This window comes from Argiope bruennichi, chromosome 7 (assembly GCF_947563725.1).
Source record: "Argiope bruennichi chromosome 7, qqArgBrue1.1, whole genome shotgun sequence".
Lineage (NCBI taxonomy): Eukaryota > Metazoa > Arthropoda > Arachnida > Araneae > Araneidae > Argiope > Argiope bruennichi.
The window spans coordinates 90,177,273-90,196,079 of NC_079157.1; the positions used below are offsets into that span (position 1 = coordinate 90,177,273).

Below are 18,807 nucleotides of genomic sequence, written 5' to 3' on the forward strand. Positions count from 1 at the left end.
TTTTTAGAAACGTGGTGATTCGGCAAAATCTCGAATTCGATTTTTTTCACAATTATTAATACTTTCTCTATACTTCTTATATGAGAAAGTAAAAAATAAACCTTAGAAACGCTGGATTGTATAAAAAAATTATTTATTACGGAATATTATCACTTACATGTAACAAGTCAAAATTAAAAACGAGTAAGAAACCATGTAGTGTCTTTTTTTTTTTTTTTTTTTTACCATTCTTGCCTGCATTCTCTGTTATATTTGTTTACATTTCGTTAGCCCTTCAAGCGACCAATTACTTTAATTTCATAGCTTAAAGTTAGAAATATTAGCTTAAAACATGAATGAACTGAATTTCTATGTATTTATTCTTAATAAATTCTAAGAATCTGTAAAATTCTAAGAATATTTTATCCATGAATGTTTAAGAAAGTATGTTCTTAAATACGAATAATCTTCTTTTGTTCTGAACTTGAAAAAAAGAAAACAGCTGATTCTAAGGGTTAAAAAATATGCAAGCTCTTCATTACAATGCACTTTCCATAAAACATATTCCATATTCACGAATTTTCAGAAAATTTTACTGTCATCGATTTCTTTCCCGCTTAATTTACATCATTCTAAATCGGATAAAATCCACTCCACTGCTAATCCACGGTTGTTTGTTTCCAAACAGATATTATCCTTCTCCAGGAACCTGTGACGCAAGGTAAAAGTGACAAAAAATAAAAATAAAAAAAATAAACCTACCTTGTAAGCGTCGACCTTGAGGAGAGAAAGCTTTCGCCGAAAAGGCCGTTCTACCCCTTTCTCTGTCCCCAGGTGATTTCGAAACGAGTTCTGGCATAATCGAGCGTGGAATTTTGATTCAACTCTTTCTCCGGACCAGCAACTCTGGCTTTTTGTAAAAATCGTTTGGCGTACGAGTTGAGTTACGATTCTCATTTTTTTAAAGCAATGGATGAACGGAGAATGGAATTCATTGCCAATATTTATTTGCATTGAATTTTATTAATCCGTTTTTTACCACATTTTTTTTAACTAATAAATCTTTTGATTGAAATAAATTGTTGAGTATTTATTTCAATCTAAACAATTATTTACAATTATTTATTACAATTCAGTGTGCTCAGACGATTTTTTTTATCCATTGCTACTAATGACGTAATTTCAGTGTTCTGTTTCTGAAGCTGTATGACCGAATCAGATTCTTCTTTGCAAATTGTTATTTATTTAATTAAAAACCATTAGTTTAGGTTAGAGCTTTCTTTAATTTAAAATTCTTTCCTTTTAGAATAAGAACAGAATGCACACAATTAAAAAATTAAATGATGATTATTTTCTTTTCTTTGAAATAGCGAAATAACATCATCAAAAAATAAATAAATAAAAGGAAAGTAAAAAGGATGGGTTTGGGGATATAAAATTAATAATCTTATTTTCTCGAAAATTAATCCTGTTAAAATCTTTCTCACTTGCGCATTCTCTTGGAAAATTAAATCATTTTTAAATATTATTATTATTACTCTTTTGAAATATACAGATATTTTTAAAAATTCTGCTAAACTTTTAATATTTTATGACCTCCAATAATAAGCTATTTCTATGATTATTCAATCTTTGGTGATCCTTTTTTAAAGTTTTCAATTTTTTTTTTACTTTTATTTGAATTCGGATTAATTTTTTAAAAAAATTTGTTTAATATTTTGGGGGGAAAATGCAATTATGGGTAAAATTCTGGATGTTTTTTTTATTGTTATCGTTTACATGCTTTCTGCTGTTATCTAGGTGATAATATTTTAAAAATTTTATGAAGTATCAAGAAATAAAATCGAATACTATAAAGTAATAATAAGATAATTTAAGGATAAGATAATTAAGGAAAAGATAAAGATAAAGATAATTTATAGGATTTCTTGAAAGCAACGAATATATATATAACATAATATTATTTACCTTTGGAGCAATATATATATAAATAATCTAATTTAAACATTTGTTATTGAATTAAATGAATCTTAATTTTTTTATATATATATCTATTTATATTTCTTCATATAATGTGTTTCTTATATTATACATTAAATAAAATTTTAATTAATATAGTCATATGCCTTCTCAGTAACGCATAAAATTATGTATTAAAATATATAAAATGTATTCCTAAAATAAACACATCCCTTATATAATTTGGCATTAAAAAGATCGCCTTGATGAAATTTCTAATGAAAAGCTTGTTAATGATTAAATATTAGAACGTCTCGTGTTTTCTTTTCTGTAATTAGTTTCTGATACTGTTTTTTGTTAATTCTGTTGAAGATAAATGAAAAACTATATTTTTTTCGGCTTTTGATACTTTAAAAACGACGCCTTCCATTTTTTTTTTCATTATCACTATTATATAAATGTTACTACAAAAAATTTTTTTGTTTGCATTTTCTTTCAAATTTTAGCGAATTCTAATTAACGCTTACTTATTTTTACTGTTTGTATCCCTCGTTAACTTCTTACTTTATAAAATCCCTAAATTGAAAAGGAAGGAAAGAGTGATTTTACGCTTTCAAGGAGTGAATTTTTTTTATGCCTTCAGTAAAAACAAAATTTTTTTTGCTATTCATTAAAAAAAAAAAAAAAGATAAGCCGATTAGAATCAATGTTGAAAGAATTTTTTTTTCATTGTTTTGGGAATAAGAACGATTTAAAAGCATGAATCGATTAATTAATTATATAAAAGTTAAACAAAAAAAAGTCAAAAATGTATAATACTTTTGCATTTCATCATCTTTATTATGTATTCATTTTTTATTATTTTGTATTTTAAATACATTAATTATTGCATTTCTTTATAATTATGAAAATAAATCTCTTCCCACTGAAAAAAAAAATTAATTTACATTCGTTTAATAACAGGTTTGTTTAATAATTTTTTTTTTTTTTTTGCCCATTGGTAGTTTTTTTATGATATAATTTGGTTATTGCAATATATATAGTGTAATTTGCTGAAATATCTTAATTGTACTCTTTCAAAGACTTACTTTTACTCGAGACTATTGTAAGAATAGAAAAATACAAATCAAGAAAAAAAATTGCAAAATATTATTTATCGATAATAATATTAATATCGATTATCGATAATATCGATTTAAATATTATTTTATGTGTCTGAAGTATATAAATCAAGAATATTTACCAAAAAATTCAAATTCCAACGCCAGATATTTCAGGTTATCCATATGGCAGCATGGATTTTGACCGATAAGTACTTGGGTAATGAAATTGGTTACCGTATTGTGTTCTTTCACATGTTTGATAACACATGGTAAAGTAAAATCTAAGATGGCTATCCTTTTTCGAGCTAAAATCACTTCACTTGTGTATTTCCGAAGTTAACATTTTAATGATTGTATACATATATATATTTTTTTCTTTTCTTCGTCTACCGAGTCACTCATGAGTGTTTTGGCGGAGCACCCGGAATCAATGGTCCTATATCTCCGAAATCTAATAGTTATTTTATTTACACCTAATTGAAAATATTGCTTTAAACCTGGATATTATTTGTGCCTTTGTATTCTTTTTTTATCTGGAAAGGACTTATTAGTTAGTGGCATGCAATAACTCGTTCATACATCCTTTTACTCTTCTTCCGCTTTATATTCATACATACTCATACATTATTATCGATATTATCAAGAGAAGAGACGATATTATCAATAAAGATTTTTTCCTCATAAACTACAGATTTCATGTATTTTCTTTATTTATTGGTTACGCCACGAGTTTAACATGCTTGCAAATCTCCGTTCGTTGTGTCCTCTTGATCAGTTACGCATGCGTCATGTCCCAAACGCTTGACGAGCGATAATAGAAGAAAGGTTTACATTTTCTTATCTTTCAGTGAGACAGATAACTTGAAGTAAACTTATTTTCTTAATCTTTTGGATTATCCGAAACTTGCTGCACGTGCATTCCATCAATCTCGCATCATCTGATATTACTGAGTGATATATTGATGGTGACTCATGGTCAGCGGCGGCTCGTAATCGTGGGAGCAAACAGTGGTTTTCTTTTGAATCGAAACGCAGACCAGCATAGATTTTTTTTTTTTTTTGATTATCGAATGCTAAATTTTCTGCATTTTTTCTTGATCAATTATGTTAAATATCAGTTCTGTGTAGAGCAAGGCGGGACAAAGTATGATTCGCTAGATATAGTCCGCTAACAAGTTCTATTCAACCCATTTTTGCGTTTTGTATTTATCTTATTTATTTAAAAACTCGGACAGTCAGACAGAGAAATTTTCTATGACCAATTTTGTTCTGAATTGGATGGAAATTTATAAATTTACACTACATACCAAATTCCATCCATCTCTTGTGTCTCCGATATACACCACGTACTTTTTGACTTGTTGTGTTCAGAGACAAGCAGACAATTTTAAAAAAGAGTTTTTTCAGACTTGAGGAGGGGAAAGATTCGTCAAAATTTCGAGTTTATGTTACTTTTTGTTTAAATTTTACATTTTTTTTAAATTTCTATTCATTGTGTGTGCGGGAAAGGAAAGTAAAATTGTATTTCAAGATGATTTTTTTTTCTAAGCATAATGATTCATCTCTGTTTTTAATAATTGGTTAACTTTGAAAAAATTATAGTACTAAATTTTTTGTATTAACCCCTTGCCTGTCGCGGGCGTATATATACGTCTCCCTAAGTCAATGTGTTAACTGCCCCTGGCGTATATATACGTCTCGCAACTATATACGTATATATACGTGACAATGGGGACCGAATCTTGCAAGCTATCCTCGGCAGGTAAGGGGTTAAAATAGAAATGTTTCTTTCTTGAAAAAAATTCAGTATTAAAAATGATTGATGTTGCGAGTAAGAAAAATAAAGTATTTGATATTACCATGAAATTTCAGACTAGATCCCTCTCTGCGAAGTCTGTCTGTTTGTCCGTTCTAGTGGCGTAGCAAGCGTAAGTGCCACCCTGAACATAATATTATATTTTTACGTCTTCAATCATCATCAATGGCTTAGACGGGAAAATAACATCCACGCCATAATTTTTCGAATTTTCATCATATTTGACTTTAAAAAAATGTCACTAAAGCCCTAATGATTTGCCCCCATGGCGCCTCCTTAGACCGTCGCTGAGATCTGTACAGTAGACTCCCGATTATCCGCGGGCGGGTTATCCGCGCCTGCCGCACTAAGTTTTTTTTTTTTTTTTTGCTTCCAAGCAAAGAGGAAATGCTTCCAAAGCAAGAAGCAAACATAAATGACTGATTTCTTCAAAAAGGTGTAATTTTACAGTTATGCTTTTGTAATTACATAATACATTACAGTATTAAAACAGTACATATGTATTAATTTTTCTGTGTATCCTTGACGCCTCTCGTAAGTACAAAACACTTTTCTGTTTTCATTAACAAAATGCATTTTAGGTTAGTTTTGAGTGATATACTAAAATATTGAGCGTTAGTTATACATTTCCTGCTGTTTATTTTACGTTTTATTGTACATAAAACGATTTTTCAAAGTTGAAATGACTGTTTTCTCTTTTACTATACCCGTTTTTAGCATTTTGCGGATTATCCGCGGAGGCCGCGCCACCCAATTCCGCGGATAATCGGGAGTGTACTGTATTCCCTCCCAACCAACCCCCTTCCTTTCCCTGATTACTACATCCCTTGTCATTGCATGCTTATATGAACTCGATAACTCAAAATCACAAGTTAAACGCATGATATTTAGCTTGCAGTTTTGTCATTAGAATTTTGAAGCAGTCCGTCAAAGGGTTACCATCTGTTCGTTTGTATAATCTCGAATACGTGAAGACAGTAACTCGAAAAAATACAACATTTTAGGTTGACGGAACTCTGTATATGGTCTTATAACGAGCAATATATATATATAAAATTTATTTCGTATATCCCGGAAACGGCTGTAACGATTTGGATTAAATTATATATTTAGTTAAGATTTTGCTTTTTTATATAGGTATTTTTCCTTAAAAAAAACGCGATTTTGCACAAAATACACACATTTCTTTATAGCTAACTATTAGAATAAGTATATTCAACTTGTGTGGGCGGTGTAATATAGTGGTCAGAACAACATGAATGACTCGGTTGTTTCGAGTCGCGCTTTTTGCTTTATTTTTCAACTTATGTATTTATATTTAATATTTTTGCTTTCAAAGTTTAACTATATAGGTGTCTTTCCTGAAAAAGCCCGATTTTATACACACACACACAAAAAAAGAAAATCATTTTTTTTTATATATACTAACTAATAGAGCTTTTTTTTCTACCTGTTGTCAAGCTGACAATGTCATATAGCGACATTTCAGATCCGATTTAACCAAGGTAAAACTGAGTATAAGTTCAAAAATCTAAGTAATGGTAGTTAAACTGTAAAATGAATACTGTTTTATAACAGATTGTTTCGAATAGCATTTTAAAATAAGTGCATTCATGATTTTTTTTTATTTAAATGGCCAGTTCATATGTAAGTGATTGAAAAATATTTATATATAATCAGAATTCATATTTAAATATTTTCTCTAGAAAAAAAAAAAAAAAAAAAAAAAAAAAACTGCCGAGCGAAGTTTGGTTTTCCAAATATTTAATAATGTTAATCAGTATAAAATTTTGGGCCCATCAATGGCAAGAAAGATACTCATTATCCATATGCAGTCTTCTTTTCATTGTGTTTCTCAATTTCTGAAAAGCAAATTGCGCCTAGTTGGGTTAAGTAATCGAAAATAGAACGTTTCCGCTGATTGTTTTAAACCTTGTACTTTATTTAAAACTAGCCGCCTTTGGCGACCAGCCGGTTCGCCAATCTTAATGTTCGTTAAAATTTTAATAATTAAATATTTTATGCAATTTCTACTTTAATAGCTTCTTCATCAAAATATTTTAAAACTTCAAATTTTGATTATCATATAATTCATTCATAATATTATAAAGGCCTTCAGTCATAACGTAATATGTATCTCTCTCATTTTCTGTTAGCACCCGTAGAATTTATGCTTTAAATTAAAGTGGAAAGAATTTATCTTCAATTAATATAATAATATTTTTTACTGAAACAAAGCATTTTTTTATAATCTGATTACTGAAAATAGAGTCACTCAGCGTTTAAACTTTATGGGCACTAAAGAATATCTTTTTAAATTTATGTAATATCTCAAGAGTTGGTCAACAAAATTTTCTTAGATTCATTATGAGCAGATCGATTAATTAACAATGTTTAAATTTAAATGCATCAAACACTAAGAAAATAAAACGAATCGTTTAAAATAAACGGTTGAAAACAGGTTTTTAAAAAACTACTTAAAAAACGATGTACTTAAAACTATAAGCATATACAAAAAATATATAACTAACATAAATACAATTTACTTACAAAAGCATGGAACTAACCCAAAAATAATTTAAATCATCCATTGATAACGTTGTCATGGCAACGATCAGAACAGAATGCGCATGCGTGAATTTTCTTCGCCGATTACATAACGCAAATACGTGATTTTTTCTACGCCAGTTGGGGTAACGCTATGCGGATTAGAAATTTTTAATTTCCTTTATTCTGTTTTATTTTAATTCAAAAGTACTTCAGAATGAATCTGAAAGATTGATTCATTAACAATGTTAAATTTTAAATGCATCAAACATTAAGAAAATAAACAGAACCGATTGAAATAATCCGCCGAAAAATTTGAACCCTAGCCTCATTACTGTTGGGAGAAAAAAAAACTGAAGCCTTTCTCGTTTGGCGCTGGATATAATGGAAGATTTTTTTGGCGGAAAAGTTGGCGGTGGGGAAAATGGAAGATTTTTTTGGCGGGAAAGTTAGTTTTTAATTAATAATTAAAATTCTAATTAAAAATTCGAAAAAAGAAACCCCAGGTGCACATTCCCAACCTCCAAGGTATACATGTACCAAATTGGGTAGCTGTATGTCAAACGGTCTGGCCTGGAGAGCGCCAACACACACACACACACACACACACACACACACACACACACACATTGAGCTTTATTATAAGTATAGATAAACATGTTTGACGTTAATTCGCAGACTTGCTAAGAGTGTTTACACATTTATAAAATTACTTTGTTTAAAGAACATCATTAAAACGTCGCAATGAAATTTAGTCGCTAATGGATTTTGCATTAATTCGGTAGAAACGCGAAATCTTAAATAAACGTAATTATTATTACTTAAATGCACGTCCAATTGTTGTGTAATGGAAAACTCAGTTTAATTGTGATGTACTTTATTTAGTAAATTGAATTTCTGTGAAAAGTAGAAAGCTTTTTCAAAGAAAACGATTAATTAAATTATTTAATAATTACTACAATAAAATTTTTACAAACGTTTATTTCGTAACATTTACTATAGAATTTCTCGGAGATAGACGATTTTAAAAGAATTATTTGAATAATTATGTTTCATGAGTCAAAAATGAAAACGATTATTAAATCTTTATAGAAGTTATTTACGATAAAGATAGATTTAAAAAAATGATTTTAAATAAAGTGCAATTCCAAAGGCTTGTTATTCGGTATGCGAATATATTTTTTTCTCAAATTTTCTTTCTTATACATTTTTTTTTTTTTTTTGAAAGAAGAAGGTTTGTTTTTCAGTAAACTTTTTTTTACATCATTGAGGAGGGGGGGGGGATGCTAGTTGCAATATAATATGCTGGTTCTGTCTTTCAAATGGTCTTTCTTATAAGTTGATTCCCCCCCCTCCCAGTTTCTTTTCTAGCTTATGCAGCAAACTGTAAAACATAACAGTATTCTAAAGCTAAACATATATAATGTAAACTAAATGGCGTCGGCATTTTTTTACCGTTAAGGAAAAAACTTAAAAGAATATTTTTAAAAGAATTGATAGCTTATTAGTATTTCCATTGCATGAGTATATCATTTTTTAAAATTGTACCTTGTGATCATATAAAATGGACCATGTTGAAAATCCCGATATTTAGATCATTAATTATTCTTTTTATTAATATTATTCTTTTCAGATTGTTTACACAATCGCATTTTGTTTTCTTGGCAAATAACAAAGCTACATTTTCCTTTCTATAAGAAATAATTCGAACTTCTATTTTTAAAACTGGCCCTTTGATCTATTTCCTGTCATTTTCGAAAGTTAAAGTAATAATTATTTTCCTTAAATGTTGAAATATCAAATAGTAGGGAATTTAAATATTGAAAATTACTGTTTTGTTTTTAAATTTTATTATTTAGAATTATTATTTTTATTATTATTTATTATTAGGGAATCAGAATTTTCTTTTATGTCCACGTAACGCTTAGTTGATTATTTTATAAATATTCATATTTAAGATGAAAGAGAATTCTAAAGTATTTTTAATTCCATTTCCCAGTCTTTTTAAATCAAGATCGGTTATATCTGCTACAGTTGCTTTCAGAATGTATACATGGTTTTTTCTAAAAATTATAAGGAATGGAAAATCGCTGTAAAAAGAAACAGATACTTCCGCAATAAATAAATAATAAGAAGAATAAATAAAAAATGAAATCTACTATCGCAAATTTCAAGTTATCATGTGAGAACATTATTGTTTTTTAAGTTACTATTTGTCTTAATTTATTTAAATCATTAACCTGTTTAAACCAGTTTGAAACAATCACGGGACTTCTCTATCGGTCTCTATCCCCCACCCTCTCTCTCTCTCTCTTTTTCTTTATATAATTTTTTAAAACTTTCATTTTCAATTTTTCTAGCTGTCAAACAAAGTTTTGGAAGTCTACCGATTTTGAGATAAGAAAAACCCATCGTTTTTCTAAATATCGACGCATGCGTAATCTGATAGTCTCGTGATTGTTTCAAACCGGTTTAAGCTGTTTAATGACTTAAATTAATTAAGGCAATTCGTAAGAATTAAGATAATGTATAATTTGGAAATCAAGTTGTAACTTTAATTGGCGATAAATCGCTAAATGTGACAATTTTCTGCATTATTTTCTAATAACCTTATTTCAATTAGTTGAAATTGTACCTGAACCAACAATCTTTATCGATTAAACAAACAATATTTTAACTTGTTTGTTTATTTTTAAAAACGCTGCGCGAGTTAGGCAATAACACTGTGATTTCCAAGGAAAATACTACATTAGCAGAAGATAGATAATGGAAAAACTATACTGTGAAAGCCGACGCCAAAATAAAACTACATTAGCAGACGATAGATATTTCGAAAGCTATAGTGTAAAAGCCGACTCCAAAAATAATAATAATAATAATAATAAAAGGATAAATAGCGAACTTATTGCCTTCACATTTTGAGGCTCTAAAAACCTCAAGCGAAAACAATATCATGTTCTCACGTGATTTAAAAAAAAAAAAAAATCAGTGAATATTTATGAAACTTTTATTTTCTGAATCTATACATTCTCATACTGACAAGTTTTTCCATTCTGGATAAACAAAAAACTGCTCACAAAAGTTAGGCCTAATTAAGTTTAGAAATTCCATCAGAATCGATGATAAGCATTGCCAACTATTTTAAATTATAATAGTGCTTAAAAATAATTTATGGTGATCACAAAATAAAATTTTACAAAAAAAAAAATGAATGTTTCTTCCCATAATTAAATGAAATAAATAAAAAAATAAAAAAACAGAATTGACCTTTAGTTCAATGCATAAAGAATTTAAAATAATTAATTAAATGTTCTGACTATGTTTTTAAATGAATGAGATGATTAATAGTAACTTCTAGACATGATAAATTCTGATAAAATAAATGTGTTTTCTCCAAGGAGAATTTAAATATATTCGATATTTCCGCAGCTGCTTATTATTCGTTGTATCTTTCGAAATCATTAATTCTTATGTACTTTGTACCGCAGACAATGCAAATAATTTTTTTTTCTATTCAGAAATATGATTTGTCAAATTTTTCCCCACTACTTTCTTTCTTTTTTCGAATGTTAATGGATATATGATTATCTTGACAATTTATCATAATCTTTTTTTTTTTTTTTTTTTTTTTTTTTTTTTAAGAATGAAATACTTTAAAGTTTGTCATGGAATATTATTTTGAACAAGCTTCGTTTGAAATCTCACGCTAATCTAATAGATTTTGATGCTACTTCCAAAATTGGGGAACAAATGAAAAATTAGTTAAGATAAGAATGGTTACAGGAGATTAGTTAGTGACAAATAGCAGAAAATTCATTTTAAAATAGGTATACATTAACCGCTTATCTGTTTTGCCATTCGTGTATCGATTTATCGAATTTTGATAGATGTAAGCTGTTAGGCAATAACACTGTGATGTCCAAGGAAAATACTACATTAGCAGACGATAGATATTTCAAAAGCTATAGTGTGAAAGCCGACTCAAAAAAAAAAAAAAGGATAAATATCCAATTTGTTGTCTATTTATCCTATTTTAAATAAACCATTCATAACGATTATAATTCAATATTAAAATGATTTCGAATACATAGATAAGTCAAGTATTCAATGGATTTCTATTTGAATCAAAATAAGGAAATATCCCCAAAATAGAAGGTGTCATCTTATTAGATAGTAAAGAAAATAAAACAGTTAAATGTTTAATTTTTATTGCAATGATTTATGTCACAATGACTTTCTTTACAATTTTTATTTATAATTACTAAAAAAATGTGAAAGATGTGTAATGAAAATAACTATTTAGAAAACCTTTGGCTGATAAGTCTAAACATGCAATACTGAGTGCTTTTTGAAAACTCTTAAGAATTTTACTAGGAAACCCTAGAAAATGTAATCTATTGTATATCTGCGTATACTTATTATCGATGGTTTCATCTTCTACGGCTTCTTTATGCAATACACTTTTATATAAGTTGACTTACTTCATGCTTATAAAGACGGGATTTTGTAAGAGTTTGCTGGCGTTTTAAAATTTTGTAACTTTATGTATTTTTCTTGGCAATACATTATTTTAATATTTTTAGAACTTAATTATCAATTAATCGATTGATTTAATTAAAGTTGGAGTCCATACTTGTGGTGCTTCCTTCTGTTAAATTTGAAAAAAAACTTTAATTCAAGATTTCATATTATTTATTATTTCCACTTATAAACTGAAGACTTTGAAAATAATTAACGGTGTACTTTTAGTTTATAAAAGATGAATTTATAAAACCATTAATAAAAGTAAGTTTCTGTAAGATTAAAAATGTAGAAAAATCATTAAAATTGATCTTTTAGCTTATATAAACTAGAATTAATACAATCATTAATTAAAATGTGTTTCTGTAATTTTTTTCCCTCTTTTATTAGTATAACATTTTATTTTGCTTAGCTTCATAAATCATTCTTATTAGTAAAATGATGGATAATTTATCAAGTTTTGTGTTATTTCAATAGGTGTTACGAGGTACTTTTGACTCTGCCGAAACAACGTTTACGCATCGCTTTGCTTGGCTGCTTGTGAATGTAAGTAAGCTGTTTCTTTTAATTACTTTATATAGTGTATAAAAAATGCTACAAAGCCTTAGAATCTATACCTTTTGCTAAAGTTTGACTGAAAAAATTTCAATTATTTTTGCGAAGATATTGGTTGAATTGCTGAATCGGAACATTTTTCTCACATAATATTACATTGAATAAATCACTATAAAAAAGTGAGCAAGTTGTTACATACATAAATTGCCGTTTTCTTTTCTTTTTTTTTAAATTTTAAGTATTTAAAATGGAAGCCCGATTACAAATAAAATAGGAAAAAATTCATTGATTACATTATTTATATATTTATCGTATACTTACAATGTGAAAAATATTCAATATATACCACATTGTATAGTGTTCTGAACGAAAAGAAAACCGAAAATTTCATTTTTAAATTTGTTTTTCTTTCTGCGATTCTTAATGGGACAGAAGGTGTTTAAATATTGATATTGCACTTTTACTCACAAGTTTTAAACCTCTTTTTGAAATTATTGTATCATAAATAAGCAAAATATTTTGAACATTTTCGGGGGGGAAAAAAGAATCTATTCTAAAATACGTATTAAAAATATCATCTTTACAAAATTATATGATGGAAAATAAGTTTTTCATAAAAGAAATCGTGAATTTACATAAAAGTAATAATGTAATTAAAAAAAAACTTATCAAATCGCTTCTGCACACAATAATAAGCGAAACCATTTTCTCACCAAACGGCAGATACATGGAACTGGAAGAGCAAGGGGAAAAAATAATTCTATCATTACAGCTATATATCATAAACGATTTTTTTTTTTTTTTTTTTTTTCACTAGTTGGACAGACTTCGCGCAGAAATAGCCATTTTGCGATTTGGCCATGAACCGTTGCAGAGGTCATTTTGTATTTTTTTTTCCTTCTTTCAAGATATGCTTCAAGATTGGTATAATTTTTTTTTCTTCTTCTTGTTTCAAGTTTCTTATTTGGTTACGAAAAACTCGCACTCAAACGGCACAAATTCTCTTGAATTTGATGTGAAATGTAAACTCAAAGATTTTATTTATAAATGGCTGTTCCATAATTTAGATAGAAATAGATCTCATCGAAAAGAGGTGTTTTTTTTTTTTTTTTTTTTTTCGCTTATGCATAATCAGTTTTACTGACATTAAAAAAATATCACATCTCACAAGTTTTACAATCTTTTCTGTCCCAATTTTTCTGCCTCGGTTGGAGAATTTTATAAGTGGAAATGTTTATCACTAAAAATCAACCAGTTTTGCATCCACTGTTTCTGGTTTGATGTTGAGTCTAGTGTTAATGCTGTGTTCGGAAAATTTTTTTTTATTGACTTCTTTTTGTTTAAAGGGAAAAAAGATAAATATAATGTTCTTGGTGTATAAAAGATAAAAAAAAAATTATACTAAAAATAGTTAATATAATAATAATAAGGTATCTGGAATGGAGATCAACAAACAGATAATAATTTTTTAATAATTAACAATATATATATTTTTATTTTCCCGTATGCTAAGTACAGAGAAAGTATTGCAATCTTCAATTTCACATCTCCCCGAATTCGAAAAATAACATTTATGACATTATGTCTGTCTGTCTGACAAAGATAACTAACTCAAAACACTTTGAGTTATGATGATGAAATTTAGTACATGGTCTTTACACCAAATTTGTAGATTTTTGTCAAATTATCAGAGAAATGCATTCTGGGAAAATCAATCTGTTCAGCTGTTGAAATATATGTTAAAGTGATAACAACAATACGAAGAGAGCTAGATGGATAAAATTCTGTATGCAGATTTAACATATACAATGTTGACACCTATCAAATTTTGAGCCAAATCCAATAATGGTTTGACCGTTCTGTCGGTCTGCTTTCACAAGTATGTAAAAGCGATAACTTAAAAACTCAATGACATAAATAGATCAAATTTGATATTTGATTTTATGATTACAAATTATGTGCCAAATTTCGGTTTAACCCTTTAAGGGGTCATTTTTTTCTAGTCATATTATGTTAAAATATTTTTTGACTTGAAAAATTGGAATAAGAAAAGAGATTCATTTAGCTTATTAGATAAATTTAATTTGATTAATTAATTTGGTTCATTAATAATGAAGTAACAAATCAAGACACAACATTTTGTGTGAGACAAAGAACTGAAGCATCCAAGTTTCTGTCTTTCTAAAAAAATGTGTCATAACTTACGCCAACCTACATAATTTCATACAAATATTGATAAATTTGGTGGGAAGCATACTTCCCACGGCCCTAGAAAGGGTTAAAAAAAAACTCATCAAAAATACAAATTCGATTTTTTTTTCTCAAATTTATTTCAGGTTGGCGCCACTCATATGAAATCAAAAATTAAATTAATCAATTAATTTATAATTAAATTTTTAAAATGCATAATTACTAATTACGGAAATCATACATTGTGAACAAAACTTTGAAACCGGTATGTATTTTTTACAAAACTTTCAGTTTCTTTCTGTATTGGGTTCAACATTTTTCTTCTCTCTACGGTATCAGACTATTAGACCTAGGGCTGCCAAACTTGGCTCAAATATGCATTGGAGGGCGAGAATGTACACTTCGGAGGGATTTTTTTGACATTTTAAGTAGAATTCTATTTAAAAATTAAGTAAAATTTTGATGTTTCTCCGAGATAACTTCCGAAATCATACAGTACAGAAACGATTTTTGAATCATTTTAGAATTCAGAATATTACCTTTTAATCCTTTCTAGGGCCGTGGGAAATATGCTTCCCACTAAATTTATAAATCTTTGTATGAAATTATGTAGCTTGGTGTATGTTCTGACAAATTTTTTTAGAAAGACAGAAACTTAGATGCTTCAGTTCTTTGTCTCACACAAAATGATGTGTCTTGATTTGTACTTAATTATTAATGAACCAAACTAATTAATTAATCAAATTAAAGTTATCTAATAAATTAAATGAATCCCTTTCCTTATTCTAATTTCAAGCCTAAAAGTATTTTAACATAATATGACTAGAAAAAAATGGCCCTTTAAAGGGTTAAACCATACCAAAAATTTTGTCCTTTATAATATTTTTTTTCTGTTTTTATTTCATTCAAAAACATTGTATATTTTATAAAAGTATCTTGTTGTTCATTGCTGAAATGAAACTCAAATCACTTTCATTGATACTACACCCTTTCTGATTTTTCCCCCCCTCTCCTTTATTGACGGCGTAGACATGAATATTCGAATTATGTGTTCGTATTCAGAATATTTCATTATGAAGCTTGTTTTTAATAAAATTTTAAAAACATTTTATTTTTACAATTAAAATTAATTTTCAGGGTTGAACAGCGATGAAATGCGTTCATTTCAGAGACTGCTGCTCTTTCCTGTGACATAATTGGATATAAAAAACTATAACTAGAAAATTAAGAATTAAATGTACAGCACAATCAGCTGAGTTATGTAATATGTAATGAGTTATATAATGTCGTCCACGAGTCGGTGCTGCTAGATTGTTTAAAAATCGGTCTCTCAACAATATATATATTATTATTTCTTTCTCCGTCTCTCTTAGATTAAACTCCGTCGTGTTATAAGTAATGGAATCCTCTCTCGGAGTCGCTCTTAAAAGTAAACACGAGGAAAACGGAGCCCGATCAGAAATCGATAGCTTTATCTGTGTACACTTTCCTGGAAGCGGGAGTTCACAGAACTTGAACGAAAAACGCCCCGAGTTCTTGTCTAATTGCGTTCGTTGTTCAGGGCCTATGGAAGAAAAGGGTTGAAAAACGGGAGGATGCTTTGGTGGGGTGCAGTGACGGTTTGTCGCCCATCTGGCGATGGGTTTTCGAGACTGCTTGCTTCAGAAAATTTATGATAGACACTCATGTCTACTTATGACAGACAAGCAAATTAGCAAGCTGGCTTGATATCAATGTATTTTGTCTTTGTGGGCACGTAAGCAGTTGTAGATTTATTCATAAATATATATATAAACCAATAAAAGTAATTCACCAGTGCATTTTCATCATTCAAATAGTGAGTTATATATATATATATATATATATATATATATATATATATATATATATATATATATATATATATATATATATATATATATATAAGATTATTTTGGTTGATGCAGAATGCAGGTTTGAAACAGTGAAGAGACATTTAAAATTTTTAAATTTCGTTTTATTCTCTCCTAGGAGACAGGCATGATTTATTTACAAGAAGGCGCAGTGCGGCACAAAAGCAGAAGTAAAGAAGGAGGGCCGAAACAAATGATCACTAGTCTTATATAACATGGGATTTCCGGCCACGTGGCGACTGAATACATGTATTAACCTTTGACAAGGGCACCGAAAGTATCACTTTCACTTGATACTTAGAACTGATTGCGCATTAATTTTTACACAGCTTCATACGTGGAATAAGATCAGGAAATAAGAGAATATTTTACCATGCTCCAAATCAAGAAAAAGTTTTGGAAATTAATTTGCTTAAATTAAGAGTTTAAAATATCATTTTTTTATATATATATAATCTGTTAGCATTCTGTTCTATGCAGTGATGAATTTAGATTTGACTAGACCCTGAGTTATTGTAGATATGAAATCTTTTATAAATCCTAATATATTTATATCGGACAGTTTTTGGAGTGTAAAAAAGAGGGGGGGGGGTCGAACATGTTGTAAGCTATACTAGTAGCTTATACGTAAATCCTGCGCTGGTTCCATACAGGGCGTAGTTGATCAGAGGCATGCGACGTGTAAATATGCTCTGTAGCTAATCGAGGAAACGCCTTGGCTCAGAGGCGTAACGATGAAAGGTGATGTAGGGTTTATGGCATCCTGTAGAGACTGTTGCATTCTGAAATTTTAAGATGATAATTTCTAATAAATTATTATTATTTAAATGAGAAATATTTTCATATTTGTAAGGCAGCATCTATTTGCTTTCATAAAAATATCTTTTTAAAACAATACTAAATTTTAAACAAAAAAAAAAAAAAAAAAAAAAAAAAGATTTGAATATCGCTAAACCATACCACAATCACAAATTGATTACTTCGATCCGGAACGGAAGAACTTGAATGAACGGACTGCTGCAACAGCAACACTGGGGAGCTGTAGTTGAGTCCTAAAGGCCATCACCAGCCGCGGTACAACCCTTCCTTAAGGAAGCACGACCCGTCATCGAGGAGCTAGACCCCCACCTTTTCCTGTACACATAAGGGTGGCGAGAACCAACAACCATACCGGAAGCTTCTCATCTTCAAATACGAGGTGCCCCCCCCCCCCTATGGGACTCGCTAAAGCCTAATGCTAGAGTACTGAAATCTACGCCTAGCAACGTTCCGTTTCCTGAATTATCCGCATGAGTTTGGCATATTTGTTAACTACGCTGGCAATCGTACTTTTACATAAAATACTTTTAAGTTTTATTCCTCCTTTCCGAAATAATAATATTTGACATTCCATAATTTACATAAACATTTTTTCATCTTGGAAAATAAGGAATGAAATTTGAAATTAGTTTTGAGATATGAATTGATACGAAACACATCTTTTCCTTTTTCTCGCTGTGCCCATACCTCGAAAACAAAACATTAGTGAAACTGTTTCAATTTTTACAGCCAAATGTGACATTAAAAGTGGGGGGTGGTCCGGAAAAGTATCACAGTAATAGTTTGCCCTCGCTTTGCCACTCTTTTCATGCAATGTGGCCTTCTCAAGCATACCTTTCGACATAATATCAAGATTGCGTTTTTATTTTGCATTAAAAATATCCGACTAGGAATTGCTTATGATAAAATTATAATGAAAACGATTAATTTATCTTGTCAATAGATATTTTATGTTTTTTATGTTTTATTCTGTTTTATTGGCGTAAGGGTATTGGAAAATAATATGATTTCTACTTTCTCTACACTAAGTATAGAGAGTGTATTGTAATTATTGAAAAAAAAAATGATAAATAAGTAATAAAACGAGCACAAGATTTTGATAAATCTCCACGTTCCAAACCTCCCTGGGTTCGGAAAGCGCATTTTTATCATTATTCCTCTCTATCGCTTTATGATAATTAACAGAATTAATAAATAATTGAATAGAATTAATTCATTAACATAATTAATAATTAATTAATTAACATAATTAATAATTACTTAATAAAAGAATTGAGTTAGACGGTTGAAACTTCGTTGTGGTCTTTAGACCAAATTTGCAGATTTCATTCAGATTTTGAACAAAAGCATCCATAAACGTTTATATGTCTGTCCATAGGATGCAAATGTGCATAAGCCCACAAAACGTAAGTAGCTAATAAATAAA

The 18,807-nt window shown here is 28.9% G+C and overlaps 1 protein-coding gene across 3 annotated transcripts in view; it reads left to right on the plus strand.

The window, feature by feature from the left end:
• Nucleotides 1-18,807, plus strand: part of LOC129975036 (cytokine receptor-like) — a 354,502-nt gene that overhangs the window by 246,352 nt on the left and 89,343 nt on the right. For all 3 annotated transcript variants that reach the window (XM_056087902.1, XM_056087904.1, XM_056087905.1), the window contains one exon: nucleotides 12,403-12,471. The gene's annotated coding sequence lies outside the window, so the exon portion shown is untranslated. The remainder of the gene's footprint in view (nucleotides 1-12,402; nucleotides 12,472-18,807) is intronic.